This window comes from Hyaena hyaena, unplaced genomic scaffold (assembly GCF_003009895.1).
Source record: "Hyaena hyaena isolate Hyena2069 unplaced genomic scaffold, ASM300989v1 scaffold_277, whole genome shotgun sequence".
Lineage (NCBI taxonomy): Eukaryota > Metazoa > Chordata > Mammalia > Carnivora > Hyaenidae > Hyaena > Hyaena hyaena.
The window spans coordinates 1564494-1576980 of record NW_024080905.1 but is presented as its reverse complement, the minus strand read 5'-3'; the positions used below and the strand labels follow the sequence as shown (position 1 = coordinate 1576980).

General features: G+C 41.0%; 1 protein-coding gene across 1 annotated transcript in view; it reads right to left on the bottom strand.

Moving 5' to 3' along the window:
* CUBN (cubilin) overlaps nt 1–12487 on the bottom strand; it is a 274401-nt gene that overhangs the window by 129456 nt on the left and 132458 nt on the right. The gene's annotated exons all lie outside the window — the stretch shown is intronic.

The window sequence follows — 12487 nt, the reverse complement described above, 5'->3', positions numbered from 1 at the left end:
TCCCATTCATTATGGGAATTCTCATCCATATATATTTAGTAGAATTTGGCAATGTAGAGTATATGTAAAAGGTGCCCCTTTCACTTCAATGTGTCTACCCTAGGGAAACTCTTGCATGACTGCACTTAGAAATATGTAAAAGAATGTCGATTGCTATAAGAGTTGCAACAGCCAAATATTGGAAGCAATTTGCACACTCATTCACGGTAGAATGGGTATGTAACTCATGGTATACTCATGAAATAGGGTATCATACGGTGGCAAAAAGAATGTATTAGATCTAAATGCATCACAGGGTAAACAAATGTTAAAAACAGAACTCTGAGTGAACAGAGCAAATAGAAGCATACTGTATTTGTGGTATTATTTGCCTAAAGTTTTAAAACTTGAAAAATAACATATGCTCTATATGAAAAACTATAAAAAATGGAAAAGTATAAAACTAGCCATGGGAGCCATAAACCCAAGGTCTGATAAGCAGTTTCCTCCGTGATGAGAGTAGGGAATGGCATCAGTGTGGGAGACACATGGGACTTCAGTGTCTCTTTAGGAATTCTTTTCTTTCGAAGGGGAAAAAAAAAAGAACTTGAAGCAAGTATGGGAAAATATTACGATTTGGCAAGTCTAGACAGCAAGATGGCTTGTTCTTTATATACTTTACATGTATTACATAGTCTCTACTTTTTTATATTCTTGAACTATTTCATAATAGAGTGTTCAGTAAAGAAAAGAGCATTTAGATCAAGAAAATACTAGGAAATGGAGAGTGAGATTCACATATAAATATGCTCTTCATAGCATTATCATAATAAAGAGGTAATCAAAGCAGTTAATAATAAGCTAGTGGTTAAAGGAATTCTAGTATGTCCATGTAGTTGACTAAATAGCCAAAGAAACTATTTTTGAGGAGAAACATATTAAATGTTAAGCGGAAAAGGTAGGATACAAAGTGATGTGTGGTATTATCTTAACTACCTATGTTTACATGTGTGTGAATGTGCGTGTGTGTGACTGGATAGGCATGTAAGTGTAAGGCATAAGCCAAAACGTTTCATGGGTTGTCTTTATACTGCAGTATTATGGATGGCATTCATTTCTTTTTTTTTTTCCTTCTTTTCTGTATTTTAGAAATTTCACGTGAGGAGCATGTAAAACTTTTAAGTATGGTATATATTTAAGATTGTTAAGTGTGCAGCCAGACACATAAATAAATGACTCCATACAGAGACAAGAAAATACATTACTCAGATGCCAGTACCACAGTATCTAAGCCAGATGGATATTAATGCCACTTAATCTGGCCTTTTGCAGCCTGACAGGAATGTAGTTAAACAGATACGGGTTCTGTTTTAAGATCTCCAAGACATTTGCTAGCTGGCTAGTATATCCACCTGTACTGCAGACCTCTCTCGGACCTCTAGGCTCATCTATCCAAGTGCATTCCAGTCACTGATGCTCGTATGGCCCCACACACCCTGAGCATCGATGTCTCAAACGGAAGACATTTTTCCTCCCCTAATTCCTCCTTCACCCTCCTTTGTGGCCTCCGTAAATGCCCACAGCAGGTCATGCACTTGGCCAACATGTTTACACCTCTCCCGCACTCCCCAAATCCAATGGATCTGTGTTCTTTCTGCCAATTCTCTCTCTGACATGCCACCACTTCTCTGCAGAGTCTCCTCTGGGTGTGGGACCTCGTCACCTCTTGCCTTGGTCACCACAGCAGCCTGAACTTTTTCCCTGCCTAAATATGGGTCCCCTTTAACTCAGGCTCCAAACAACTGCCTGTAGGGTGCTCTTCAGAAAATGTAAAATCTGTTTCAACAAGACAGCTGAGCGTCCCAATGATTTAAAATATTGCACTAAATAAAGACCCTGATGCTTCACTTAGAGGCAAAGAACAGGTGTCTGACCCAGACGCAGCGCACAGCCCAGAGCCCGAAGCCCCCTCCCCGCTGATCCAAACTCCGGCTGCCAGAATGACTCGTGATCACCTCACTGGGAACAGTCAGCACTCACAGCCCGAAGCATATGACCGAGGGGTGGGGGGGAGGATGAACAGTAGCTTCCTCAGTAATGTCTGCATTCTCATCTCCAGAAACTGGAATATATTCCCTCAGATCGTGCTGGAGAGTAGGAAGTGAGAAAATATTTCTACTGCATCTCTTATTTTCTTGTTTCACTAAGTTTCATCTAGCTCAGGGTAGAAACTAACTAAATGTGTGGGCTAAAATTATTACAAACTGGAGGAGGAAGAAACTATTTTAATTCAAAAGCAAAAACACACGGGTGTTTAATAATCCACAAAGTATGACAGTGTTTGGCGTGAGCTCCAGAATGGAGTTTTCTGTGCAAACAAATCATGAATGTACATGAATAGATATAAATGTATATGAATATGCTTTTATTGCCATTTTCTGCACCACTACTTCTTTTCTTCTGAACTCATTTGTGAATCTTCTGGAAGGTATTAAAATAACACATTTATGAAGTAATAAAATTCACTGAGATGATATAGTGAAAAATGTGTGGAAAAAATTTTAATAGATTTAAAATTTTTTTTAAATATTTTACGATAAGATAAAATGAGTCTTTATAACTAATGATGGTGGTTCCCAATGAACTTTGGATTATGGACGCAGTTCTGGGTACCTATGGTCACAATTGTTAAAAAGATAAGATCTATAACATAGTTTTAGTAGTAATAGAAGCAACAGCCGTAGAAAACTTAGGAGTAGCAGTGAACACTTATCTGTCCAAGACACTATGTTAAGTGCTTTTCATTTTTAAAAATTCCAACTTTCCTTATAATTCTACTTTACGCTTGGTAAAAATGGGGCTCAGAAAACAGAACTCGCTCACAGTCACACACTAAGCAGAATAGAGTCAGTAATGAATCCCGTCCAACGGACATCTGATCAATCACCATGAAACCAACTCAAAAGATAAAATCAAGTTTTCCATGATCTCCAAGAAAGAAAAGCATAGGAGCTCAGGAAACAGAATGGAAGTGTCTCGTTTATTTAGAACTGCAGTAAAGCATTCCTACGGAGGCATTTTAGAATTTGAGGCCCCACGGATTTCAGAACAGTTGGCACCTGTCATGGATCCCCCCCCCAACGGAACATGCATGGGATTCCCAGCATGGCTAACGCAGCAGAGCACAGTGTCCAGGACCAATGCATAAACCTAAAATTCCTATGCTGATTCCTAAACCCAGTTTTATTCTTTTTTTTTAATGTTTTTTTTTTTTTGAAAGAGAAAGAGAGAGAGAGAGAGCACAAGCGGGGGAGGGGCAGAGAGAGAGGGAGACCCAGAATCCAAAGAAGGCTCCAGGCTCCGAGCTGTCAGTACAGAGCCCGACATGGGGCTCAAACTCAAGAACCATGAGATCATGACCCAAGTGCTTAACCGACACCTGACCGACCGAGCCATCCAGGCGCCCCTCGGTTTTATTCTTAGATTCAGATATAAATCCACTTCTCGCCCTTCTCTGGTCTAAAAAACCACACCCTGTCTGGTCTAGCATGGCCTTGTCTCTCACCTGGGCCCTGGCTGAATTTGATTTTCAACTCCGTCTTTACCTTTTACTTTATTTTTAACTCCTCGCAACACATGTCTACTGCTTTGGATTGCCTTAAAGATTATCAGGGTAAAGGATAAGATGTTTGGAGTTTCAGAAGAGATCGTTCACATCGCAGTAAAAAGTCATTTTGGAGGACGGGAGTCCCTGAAAGATTTTCATGTGCTGCAAATGGTAGTGTAGCTGCTAATGGAATTCCCATTGGAATGGGAACTGCTCCAAGACAGAGGAAATATTATGTGATAGGGGGGGGAATCCCTTAGGAAAATATCCAAGTTGTTCAAGTCATAAGTGTATGTGAGGAAGGAAATGAAACTGTTACTCATTATAGAAGCTTTCCTCGGGATGGGGGGGTGGGGGTGGGAAGGAAGTAAGGGGCTCCTCTGTCAGTGGTGTTTGCCAGCGAGGCACCTCTGAGGTTAAACACCAGGTTACATTCACAGGGGCACATCTCACACTTCGGGACTTTGTCACCCCTATTCCTTCGTTCTACATTATTGCCCTCGGTCTTCAATTTTTAGAGATTATAACTTCAAATAATTTGTCGTTGTTGCAAGCGGGGACTCAGAGATCACTGGAAATGTGGATAGGAAAAGAGAGCCAAGGAGCTCATTTTGTTTTCACAAATAAGCATTTACCGAGATGCTGAGCTGAAATGCAAACAGAATGAAACAAAGCCTTGCCCCACAGATTGAGAACTGTGGCTTCCATTCAATTAGTCTTCGCTTTGGGGATGTAAAGTACTGGCACCGCTTTTGGTGACTAATTTGGCACTGCAAGCCTAGGCAGGTTATCAAAGGCAAATCAGAGAAGAAAACATTTTAAAGAAATCCATGGGAGACAGTCCTCAAGTATCAGCTGGAAACAGAACTTTCTTTGGTAAAAAGTGAGGGAGAAAGGGAAGAAACGGAGGCAGGGAGAGACTGATTCTTGTCATGGATTGATTTGTAAAACAATAAATATTTAAAGAATCGCTTCCATCTTCTCTTTGAAGCACTGAGTTCTATTATTCCTGGGTCTGTTTGAGTAACAGAACTATTCTGAGTTCTATTATTCCTTTTCTGTTTTGGAAACGATCAATGTTTTTCAAAGGAAGCACACCATGGGTAGTACCTAAAACAAAATAAAACAAAATATGGATTCTGCATCCCGTGTCTGCTCTGTTCCACCCAGGGTCTCACAGTTAAATAACCTGAGCAACAAGCAGACATTGCCGCCATGGGTGGGGGGAGGGGATCTGGTTTTCTTCAAATCACACACTTTGTTTTCTTTCTCCTCCACGGGGCACAAAGCTTCAGAAAGAAAACAGTTACTCATCATGTGCCCTTTTTTTGAACCAGGCTCTGTTCGCCCTAAAGTACATTTTCTCCAAACGAGAGGCTGGATCAGGACTGTGCTCTGCTTGCTTTTATCGGTTTCCGACTGATTTCTCACAAGGCAGACATTCCATTGTGCTGAGCTAAGAGGATGCTGAAACCAGAGGCAGGAGTCTCCAGGCCCCCGCTGGGGCTGCGGGACTGACCTCTCCCTCTCTCACACTGAGCTGCCACCGGCATGTCTCAGGGATCGATAAGACCTTGCAGAGCTCCATGGATTTAAGGCTCGGAAGAGAGACTCTAATTAAGCAATTAAACTGTCAGTTGGAGGTCACTTTAATACTCAGCCTTCATGAAAGGCAACATAATGGAGCCATTTTCGTGCTGACCGTACAGAGTCATGTCCAACCAGTGGGTCCCGCTGCTGCCCGAGCAAGAAGTACTCACAATGCGTCATTCAGGAGAGCCTGGGGTTAATTACACCAGCCACTCCGAAGGGACAGGGACGGGGCGGAAATGCAAACACATGACCAAATTGGCTGAAACCCGAGTGCCCGGTGGAGCTTTCTCATTAGCTCCTTGCGATGCCCACCATTTCAATAGAAGTCAGAAAATTCTGTTTCTCTCGCTTTTTTCGTTATAGCAGCGTGAAATTCTAGAAATCGCGCTTCTGCGATGTTATCTAAGTTCTCATGCGGCTCAAAACAGTGAGATCGTGTATCAGTAATTGTGCCAGGGAGTGAACTCAGCACCACACATCCCCGAATGTGTCATCCGCAATCTTCCACAGAACCACTGACTATCGCAGGAACAGAGAGGGCAACATTCACATATTCATTTACGCAGCCGTGCATCTGTTAGCAATTCATGTACCAAACAGACTGCTGCCTTCGGGATACAATGACTACTGCTGTTGGCTGGTTAATATGAAAGGGGATGGAGTCTGTGTATTACTGTTCCATTTTAAAATTTTCATTCGTTTCCTTTACTTGTTAAATGTTGCCTATGGTTTCACAAAGTCGGAGAGATGGCTCGGGGTTCCCCATGGGCTTACTCTGCCTCCTTTTAGGACTTCTGGGGACCAGGCCTACTACGGGAAGAGCTCTCTCCTGCTCAGCAAGCGGAGTGTGGAGATGACCTCTTACCCAATGCCAGATCGAGCACCCCAGAGCAGAAACCGAAGCTTCGCGAGTCTGTGCCAACCGGACTGTGACCTCTAGAGTGAACCCACGCTGATGTCACGGGACCCTCAGTATCTGTTTTTTCATGCCCACCTTGTACTCCTCTTCCTACTCACAGACACAACTCCTAACTGGATCCGCTTTCTGTGTGGGCTTCCCAGGCACTTGATTTTGTACTGGGCAAGCTCAGATCCCCTGACCGTGAAAAGAGTGAGAGGTGGAGCCATGCCTGGACACCAGCGCCTGGCAGGGTCAGGCACATAGTTGACATTGAAGATTGAAGGGGTGGATGGAGCCCAGACCACCTGACTTCAAAGCAAAGACACCTTCCTCCTCATATCTGGAATCCTAACACTTTCCCTCATATTGACCAATGACCTCTGGGTTCCTCCGAAAGAAAATTCAAAATAGTTTTATTTTCTTCCCCTATTTCTCGGTCGTCCCCTAGTCTGCATTTTGGTTCCTTGCATATAGCCTGTAAGTTTTATATTTTGCCAGAATACTTCCTCTTCCTTCTGGCTTGCCTGTGTTTAGTGCCGGCCCTGCTATTAATTTCTACCAGGTCTTGATCCAGACCATCCGGACTTCACTTTTCTTATTTTTTAAATAAGAATATGAAAAAAAAAATCATGATATGACAGTAAATGATCTCTAATCTCTTCTCTTGCAACCTTAACATTCTATATATCTAAGTGTTTGTGACTATTAGCCCTGATGTCTGTTAAAATTAATCTCTGCTTCTGACAATCCGAACTGTTATAAGAGTTTTAAAAAACACGATGGCTGGTCCCGTCCAACCATAATTTACCTCGGTATTTAATAGAACACTTGAGCTCTATTAAAAATCCCATGAACACAAACATTACCCAGCAGCATCGTTGCAGCTGAATATTTTTCTCTTTGCTAATGACTCTGTCGCAGCAACTGGACCAAGACATTAATTTGAAGCCTCCAGCATGAATGATTGGCTTTGTATGAACGTAAGCGGCAGAGATATTATGTAAGATGTTGGACTGTTGGGTCCGTTTCACATCCAGTGTCCATCTAGCTGTAAAGGATAGATGGTTGGTGCCTCAATGCCTGCCTTCATGAACCCCTGGACAGCTAACCGTGACTTGGGGCCAAGCTTCCATCCTCTCCAGGACATTGCCCTCCTGCTTCCAAGCTCGGCAGGCCTCCTCTTCCATAACTAGGTCCACTTGGCAACCATACACAGCAGATCTCTACCCCAATTTACCAGAATAGTCCTTCTTCGCCTTACTTTATCTTTTTGTAAAGGTAATTTAGGAATCATACAAACAAAATTAACTGAGCTTATGTGTGACTGCTGTAATTTTCCGTATGAATAATTTGCAAATAAAAAAAACTGTAGAGCTTAGGGTCAGCCATGTAAGTTTTAACTTCCCATTCTGAAAATATAAAATTTATAGGATCAGTTTGTCTCTTCTTCAGATCTCCATCTTGAAAGAATAACAACTTTCCATTGGTCTTGCCTTACCTGTAGGTTATAACCTTTCATCCCCTTGTATCATTCACTGCCATCATTTTAGGAAAAAGCTGAGAAGCTCCTGTCCCTTCTAACCTGCTGTGATCTAGAGTCTTCTATTACTATCCACACCCATCCTGCTCCTTAGAAGGTCTTCAAAGGCTGAATCCAGTAGCTTTGCTTCAGTCCGCTTCCTAGTTGACCTCTGCTGGATTTGATACCTTTGATCACCCACTCTTAAAGTTGGCTTCACTCCTCATTTCTATCCCACCACTCTCTCTGGTTCACTACCTGCCTCTGAATGCCCTTTATCTGTCTTCTTTTCTTCTGTCTCTCCATTTGCCCGATAAATGGTGATGTTTCCCAAAGAGTTTACTTGGTTTTTTTCTCTTGAGAAAGTACTACTATAAGTGATCACACCTATTTCTGTGGCTTAACAACTACCCAGATTTACAGAAGTCATCCTCATTGGTACACATCCAGCTCGGATACCATCCTGAGCACTAAACTCTTATGTCAAACTCTGTAAGGGACATAGTGTAGACCTCTAAACTGAAAAGTTCCCGAATCAAACTCATGGTACCTACCCCTTTACTCATTTACTTTGTAGCATCATCACTCACTCGTTCTTCAAGTGAATCGTTCAAGCGAATAGTCTTAACTTCTTCATCTCTATCACTCACTTCAATCTCCACCATGTCATTAGCCTATAAATTTTGGTGACTGTACAACCATCATGAGTTCTCTAACACGTCTCTTTTTCTCTGTGCTCAAGGCCACTGGCCAAGATTTTTCCATAGCTTCCCAAATAGCCTTTATGCCATCTTTCTTGTCCTTTGCCAACCTTGTCCTCACATGGCTGCCCATTATCATTGTAAAACACAGTTTTGAGTTTATGATTCCTCTGTTTTACAGAAAACCTTTATCAGCCCATATTATCTATAGGATATTTTCAGATTCAGAGAGCATAAAAGAATTTGTCCAATCCTGAGGCCACTCACAATGTCTTCTATAGACTTTTGGTCTCTGTGTGCTCCCCACTCATAGCTACATTCTAGTACAACATCTTTCCTATTCCCACGTCTGTGTGTATTTACGCCTCTGGAAACAATTTCCCCTATTCTTTTTCCAAAGCTTCCCTTCCTGGTCTCACCACCACATTTCTACTGGTGAAATTCTGCCACTCGAAGGTCGTCTCCAAAGTGAAACTTTCCCTGGCTTCCAGAACCAAATGAATGCCCTCTTCTGTTTTCTCATGGTTATTACTATCATTATTGAGTCCGAGGTACAGGAGATGTTAGGTGCAGTGCTCTGAGAAAGATGCCTAACCAGGTTCTTTCACTGAGGTCCTGGAGGCCCAGAAGGGAAGCACGGGCCCTTAAGCCCACTGTTCCTTCTGGCATTCCCTCCTGTCCCCTCTTCCAGTGCTCATTGAACACGCCTCTCTGTGAGCACTCACCATCAGTATCGTTATGATTATGGCTAGCACGAATCAGTAGCCTTCTATATGAACAGCAGGTCACTTACATATCTCAAATATCCCAACAACGAATCTGACACAGGTACATATTACCCCCATTGCACAGTTACAGAAACTGCAGCTATAAGATTAATTTTCTCTAAGGAAACACAGCTAGGGAATGGCAAGATTCAGGCTAAGCTCCAGGTCCACCCCACCACAGAGCAAGATTTCTTAACTACAGCACCATGATGTTGATGTGGTTCACTTTTTACATGGAAGTCTTGCTCAAGTGATTAGTGGCATCCAGTGCCAAATTCTCTATCTGCCCAGTGGCAGAGATACTCCAACTACTTCACACAGGACCCCCTCATCCTCACAACTTGTGTTGTCACATCAATTATGTGACCTTATCTGCCAGCCTGAACTCCTCCCCGCACCTGTCTTTGGGTGTATTTTCCTGTCTCCATGCCTATGACCAGTTCACATTTGAGGTTTTACTTCCTCCCATCTGATGCCTCCTGCTACAGTTTGTTAAGTCAAGCCCAGTTGCATGCGGAGGTATGGCCATGGTTAATAGAAAACCCTGTCTGTGTATTTATATCTCATGTAGGTAGAAAACTCTACTCATGACCACAGGAGGGAAAAAATGTAGCCATGCTGGGTGTGCCTTTGACCTAGGCTTTGTTTTGTTTACACACTTTTGTAGGTTGAATTCTATGGGTTGTGGACTTTACCAAAGAGAAGAGAAGACACTATACCTGGCATTACCCCATTTGGGAAAGGAAGCAAATGGTGGAGAATTGCCCACTGCAGGCAAATCAATGAGGTAAACAATTTGTTTCTGGCCCATTTGAACTTCTCCTGAAGATTCCTTGTTTCAATGCTTTACTTAACCCTCATTCTTAAAGACTATTTTAGGAGTGAACAGAGTTCCTGGTTGATAGTTATTTTCTTTCTTTAGACTGAAGATAACATTCCATTGTCTTTTCTCCTTCTTTTCTGTTTTAAAGTTTATTTATTTATTTTGAGAGGGAGAGAGAGAGCTTGCACGAGTAGGGGAGGGGCAAAGAGAGAAGGACAGAGAGAATCCCAAGAAGGTGCCATGCTGACAGTGCAGAGCCTGGTGTGGGGCTAAATCTCATGAACCATGAGATCATGACCTGAGCTGAAATCAAGAGTCAGATGCTTAACCAACTAAGCCACCCAGGCACTCCTGACTTTTCTCCTTCTAATTATCACTATTGAAAAGTCAGCATTTACTCTGCCATTTCCTAAAAGGCAATCTGTCCCCCTACCCTGTCCCCTGGATGATTATAACATTTTCCTTTTATCTTCGGTTTTTTTAGATTAGTATGTCTTTCTATTTATTTCTCTTTCCATTTACTTGCTTAGTTGATTCTTGTTTTTGTAAATGTGACATCTTCCATCAGTTTTAGGAAAGTCTTAATTGTTAGCTTTTCAAATATTGCTTCTGTTCCATTATATCTCTCACTTTTCCTTCTGGAGTGACAATTAAATGTATATTATACTTTTTGTAAGCATTCTCTATGTGTCTTAACCTCTCTTCTGTATTTTCCATCCTTTTGCTTATCTGTGATTTTTCCCTAGATAGATTCCTTTGACTTATCTTCCAGTTCACTATTTCTCTCTTCATCTCTATCTAATCGGTCTAAAAGATAAGAAACAAAAAACAAAAAAAACCCTCTTCCATTGAGATCTAAACTTCAGCTATTATATTTTATCCAGCTCTAAAAAGTTTAGTTGGTTCTCTTGCATATTTGCAGTGTCACTTTTTACAGTTTTCAGTTCCTTGCTGAGAGTTTGACTTTTATCTCCATGAGCTTAGTAATCATAACCGTTTACCAATCTTCCACATTAGTATGTTTGTTTCCATTGTCTGTTACTCATATTGTTTCTCATTTATGTTATATCACCTCCACATGTACATGAATATCTTTGATAGTGTGCTGGCTATTACATATGAAAAATTATGAGTAGAAATAAAATCTAGGATGACTTTATCTCCCTTTGAAGAAGATTCTAAGTTGCTTTTGCCAGATGTACAAGGATATATTAATATTACAAGGTCCCCTCTCAGCCAGGGTCCCCTCAGATTTTGGGGGCCATTCAGGTAAGCTGAAGCTGGGATATAGTCTCTGTGAAAGCTGTTTTAATGTTGTTTTACCTAGGATATGGTATGGTTTACCAGGACTTCCACCCTGTTCTGGCTCTGACCTCAAACTTTGCCCCTATTTGCCCTGAGAGGCTCACAGAGGTGCTGCTAACCCCTTCTGGAGCAGCAAATGCCTCATAGACAGAAGCTATAGCAGATACTATCACATCTCTCTCAGATATTAACTCAAAAATTTCACATTATCTTGTCAATTCTTTGCTGCATTTAGGAAGATGTTTTTAAATATCAGCTTACAAATTTTAAATTGTCTTGTTGAGGAGAGTTGGTCTGAGTTATCTTTATGGAAAGTAGACGTTCTATTTATGTCTATACAATGCTTTGCCAACTTAGACTCTGATGACTGATTTAGAAGACTAATCCAGTCACAAATCAACTGATCTTTTAGGGAGATTACTGATTTAATCTTGTAAAACAGTATCTGAAATCATAACATGACTGGACTACTTTGAAAAAAGTGAAACAACTTTTGAGTTTTCTTGAGTTAAATTTGAAAGCAGGACAGTTGAAGTTGTGTAAGAAACTGTCAGGAAACTAAAATAGAAAGATCCATTAGCCAAGAGAATCTGGTTTATATTTGAATGAAATGTCTCTAAATACAAATGAAATATGGAAAATCTTTTGTTAAAAAAATCAGGTAACCAAAAAAGTGAAATTAAAAACAAAAAGAAAATCTCAAAATACTTTCTCATTCACTCTTACATCAAGGATAAAGCCTCAGTTTCAGGTGAGAATGCGTTAAAGCTTAAAGTAGTAACAGACACTTTGGTCATCTGACCAATTAATAGATAACTCTCTTTCCTCCACCCCCATCCCCAAATCTATTGTGTCCTAGGGGATGGTGATTTATTCAAGTAGCAGATTGAGATATCCTGAGCTCAAGAAAAGCAGAACCCTGTGAAAACCCTCAGAGGCTAATAATAATTGCTTTAAAGTAGTTATAATAAATTCATTCCACAATAACTTCCTTAATCTTTCTTGCAGCCAATTCTGGCCAATGGTATAAGTAAATGGATTTGTGTGAAAATTTTCTTCCTTTATTAAGAAAATACAAAATAGAAACAAGTAGACTTATTCCTTCTCCCTTTCTCTGCATCTGTACTCAGGCAGGATGTTCAGGAAACAAACACAAAATGACAAATCAACATACTAAGGTTGGCAGAACAAAACCTGAGTTCTTAAATAAACCCTGATATCATCTACCTCCTGATTTGTACTTAGGTAAAAACATAAACATCCTTACATTTTAAGTTGCTAATAGTCAGGTT